Genomic DNA, 5,000 nt, shown 5'->3' with positions numbered 1-5,000 from the left:
TCTCTACGTTTTTCTCTGAGTATTTTACTCTGGAATTGGATAATGAAATCGACCAGAGAGCCCCCATATTTATAGAGAACGAGGGGGTAAGTCTTGCCCCACGAACAGGCACGACTTGCTAGCGAATGGGCACCATCGGCCAAGGGTTGTCCCCTTTCGGCCACTTGCATCCCTTCGCCCTTTCTGATTGGGTTTGGGGTCGGTCACAAGCCCAACCCACGCCCTAGGCCTTCTGGGCACAGCCCACAGCCTTGACCAAGGACCCAATAGCCCATGGCCTCATGGCCGGACCTCCCAGCCCGCCACTGACCCAGACCCGGACCATCGGCCTAAAGCCCGGACAGTCCGTCTAGCTGAGATGAGCTGACACTCAGCTGCCTCAGCTGAGTGAGCTAGTTGTCCAGCTAGTGGAGCTGACTTAGTAGGGACTGAGCTGGAGTAAACTGCTCCTAGCTTCCTTGAGCTGGCCAAGCTACTCGTCCACTTTGTCCTAGCTACCGTCTTACTCGTCCTAGCTAACACCTAGCTCGTATAAGGTTAAGTCTAAGTTTCCTTATATCCTTAACCTTCTTTCTCGACCATGGAACGCTTGCCTTGATGTCTCAAGACCGGCTTGTACGTTTCCTCGAACCATGGCCGTCCCAACAATCCTATTCAGGATTGGGGGCGTGACAAGTCTCCCCCCCTTGGGATGGATTCGTCCTCGAATCCGAATCGAATGCTTCCTCGGAAACAAACTGGTCCAACCACTCTGGGTACTCTGCTTTCATTCTAGCTTCGGTCTCCCAAGTGATTATATCCTGACCATTACAGTCCCAGACGACCTTGACCATCTGGACCGTCTTCTTCCTTGTTGCTTTTTCCATCCTATCTATGATTCGAACTGGCCTCGTTTCCAAGGTTAAGTTCTGACCAAGATCGTCTGGAATGGCAGGAAGAGCGATGTCCTGGTCCGTCAAACATTTCCGAAGTTGGGAGACGTGGAACACATTATGAAATGCGTCCATCTTGGCCGGCAAGTCTAACTTGTAGGCCACCATCCCAACTCTTTCAATAACCTTGAACGGCCCCAAGTATCTCGGGTCTAACTTCCGTCTCCCGGAAATTCGGACTCGTCCTTTGAAGGTAATCATTTTGAGATACACCAAATCACCTACTTGAAACTCGAGATCTTTCCTTCTTCGATCTGCATAGTTCTTTTGGCGTTCTTGTGCCTGTCTCATCTTGTCCCTCAAGAACTTGATCTTTTCGGTTGTCTCTTCGACAATCTCCGGACCAATCATGCTGCGTTCCCCAACTTGGGTCCAGCATAGGGGTGTCCTGCATGGACGCCCATACAGAGCTTCGTACGGCGACATGCCAATACTACTATGGAAACTATTGTTGTAAGCAAATTCTACCAGAGGTAGATGTTTCTCCCAGGAATCACCCCAGTCTAGAACACATGCTCTCAACATATCTTCCAATGTCTGAATCGTACGTTCAGACTGTCCATCCGTCTGTGGGTGATAGGCTGTACTCATGTTCACCCTCGTTCCTAAGGCCTTTTGGAAAGCCTTCCAGAAGTAAGATGTGAACCTTGAATCCCTATCCGAGACTATGCTTGCCGGCACACCATGTAGACGGACGATCTCATCAATATACTTACGTACAATCTGATCTACCCCGTCCGACTTCTTGATGGCCAGGAAGTGTGCTGATTTGGTTAGGCGATCAACCACAACCCAAACCGCATCCTTCTTATTCCTCGTGGTAGGGAACCCGGTCACAAAGTCCATTGTGATGTGATCCCATTTCCATTCCGGAATAGGCAAGCTTTGTAATAACCCACTAGGCACCTGATGTTCTGCTTTGATGAGTTGGCAAGTGGAACACTTGGCCACCCATTCCGCTACATCTGCCTTCATACGGATCCAATGATAGAATTTCTTAAGGTTCTGGTACATCTTGGTCGCCCCAGGATGAACCGAGAATCTGGACTTATGAGCTTCCCTCATAATCTCTTCCTTTAGACTCCTATCATTAGGAACGCTGATCCGACCGTTTACTAGGATGGTACCATCCCTTGCGATCTGGTACTCCGTCCTATCATTCTGAGCAACCTTATTCAGGTTCTCGTCCTGACCTTGAGCTAACCGGATTCGGGTAAGCAGGTCGGCTTGGTTAACCGCCTCCAACCCCAAAGCTTCGGTTGTCGTAGTCAGCACATTCAGCCGCAGAGCACGGACCATACCGTCCAGGTCGTCCGCCTCCCGTTCGGCCGATACATCAGCCCTCTTCCGGCTCAAAGCGTCTGCTACCAGATTAGCCTTTCCCGGATAGTAGGTGATGTCCAAATCGTAGTCAGCTACGAATTCCATCCACCTCCTCTGCCTTAAGTTTAACTCAGGCTGGGTGAATATATACTTAAGACTCTTATGGTCCGTAAGTATCTGAACTTTGGCGCCATACAAGTATGATCGCCAAATCTTTAAGGCGAATACTACCGCAGCCATTTCGAGATCATGGGTGGGGTAGTTTCCCTCATGTTTCCTCAATTGCCTGGACGCATAAGCAATGACTTTCCCATGCTGGGTCAATACGCAACCTAGTCCAGTGATGGACGCGTCCGTATAGACCACATATGGTTGGTCGGCCTCCGGAAGTACTAGGACGGGTGCGCTAGTCAGCATGTTCTTAAGTGCGGAGAAACATTCCTCACACTCTTCAGCCCATGTGAACTTAACGTCCTTCCCAGTCAACCGCGTCATAGGCTGAGCCAAGCTTGCGAATCCTTTCACAAACTTCCTATAGTAACCTGCCAGCCCTAAGAAGCTTCTGACTTCCGTAGCACTGCGTGGTCGGGGCCAATCCTTGATTGCCCTGATCTTCTCTGGATCCACCGAGATGCCCTGATCGGAAACAATATGGCCGAGGAACCCAATACTCTTCTGCCAAAAGCTACATTTACTGAGTTTAGCATAGAGTTTGTGTTCTCGTAATCGTTCCAGCACGGCTCTCAAGTGTTTCTTATGAGATTCCTCATCCTTGGAATAAATTAGGATATCATCAATGAAGATGATCACGAATTCATCCAAGAAATCTCGGAACACGCTGTTCATCATTTTCATGAAAGCGGCAGGTGCATTGGTCAGACCGAACGGCATCACTACGAACTCGTAATGACCGTACCTGGTCCTAAATGCCGTCTTCCTAATATCATTTGGCTCTATAGGGATCTGATGATACCCTGAAGCCAAATCAATCTTGGAAAACCACTTGGCTCCTTTGAGTTGATCCAACAGTTCGTCTATCCTGGGCAACGGGTACTTGTTCTTCACAGTGACCCTGTTCAACCCTCGATAGTCGATGCACAGACGCATGCTACCATCCTTCTTTCTCACGAAGAGGACTGGTGCACCCCAAGGGGAGCTACTTGGCCGTATGAACCCCTTGTCAAGCAATTCTTCCAATTGCTTCTTTAGCTCGGCCATCTCGGCCGGAGCCATCCGGTACGGACTCTTGGACAGCGGAGCTGTCCCTGGCTCTAGTTCAATCATAAATGGATCCGACCTATCAGGGGGGACACCCTGAGGTACCTGGAACACATCTCGGAATTTCGACACCAACGAATCCTCTGAAAGGTCTTTCAGACAGACAGAACTGCCCGGCTCTGTAGTTGTAATTGTAGCCAAAAAGGACTGACAACCCTGTTCCAACATCCGAATCGCTCGAACTGCTGAAACCACTACTTTCTCTTGAGCCGGACACAGACATTGGTACTGAATCGGTCGAAGCCCAGTCTCCAATTGCACACGACCTTTATGGCAATCGAGAGTGGCCCGATACTTTCCCAACCAGTCCATACCTAGGATCACTTCGTGATTCTTTAGGTGGACACAGACTAAATCCACAGGGAATACCTTTCCCTGTATTGACACTGGGATATTTGACATGAGACCTAGCGAGTTCATGGCTTGCCCTCCGGCCGCCCTCACTATCCCAAAATTATCTCCAGCGTCCAGACAGAACAGACCCTTTCCGACCAGTCCCGGACTCACAAAACTATGTGTAGCCCCTGTGTCGAAAAGTACGTGGGTTTCCATACCACCAATCATGAGGGTTCCAGAGATCGAATCAAACGATCCAGAAGCGCCGTCGTCCCGGGATAGCTCATACACCCTTGGTGTTGTGGTCGGCCTACTCTGGGTCGACTTGCCTGTGTCTCCACGGCCCTTCCCTTGTCCTCCTTGTAGCTTAGGACAATCTGACTTGTAGTGTCCCCTCTTGCCACATAGGAAGCAAGTCACGGAGCCGCTGCCACTGGACTGGTCTGAGAATTGGTTTGGTCGAGTGCAGTTTTGGATCGTGTGATCCATGCTGCCACATCGCACACAAGCCCCCATGGCCTTCCAGCACTCACCGGGATGATTCTTTCCACACTTGGGACATGTAGGTCGGCCACCAGAGGTCTTACCTCCGTCCACCTGGTCCCACTTCCTCTTTTTATCATTTGTTTTGCCCGACGGGCCAGACTGTGACTTAGCCTTAAGCTTAGCTTCTTCAGCCAAGTTAGACTCTAGCAAAGCCACCCGTTCCACCAGTTCCCCGACGGTGTTGAAAGTGCGGATCGAGCAATGGGTCTTCAGTTCGGGCTTTAGGCCTCGGGTGAACCTACGGACCTGGACTGCCTCGTCCTCCAGCTCTCTTCCAACAAACCGTCTGAGCCGGTTGAATTCTTCTTCGTACTCCCGTACGGTCCTGCGGCCTTGGGCCAAATCTAGAAACTGAGCTTCCAGACGATCCCAAGCCTCAGCAGGGAAGTATTTGCGGTTGAATTCAACTTCAAAATCCGCAAAACTTTCCAGACTCCCATTGGTGCGCTTGTCCACCGCAAGCCACCAGTTATGCGCGTCCCCTTCCAGGAAGTGAACCGCAATGTCGCGTCTGTAATCCACTGGACAGCGAGTTGATTGAAAGTTTCGGACCAACCTACTCCTCCACTCGTCTGCCACAATAGG

The sequence above is a fragment of the Brassica napus genome, unplaced genomic scaffold (genome assembly GCF_020379485.1).
Source record: "Brassica napus cultivar Da-Ae unplaced genomic scaffold, Da-Ae ScsIHWf_217;HRSCAF=381, whole genome shotgun sequence".
Taxonomy (NCBI): domain Eukaryota; kingdom Viridiplantae; phylum Streptophyta; class Magnoliopsida; order Brassicales; family Brassicaceae; genus Brassica; species Brassica napus.
The sequence above is the reverse complement of the archived record's forward strand: the minus strand, read 5'-3'. Positions refer to the sequence as shown.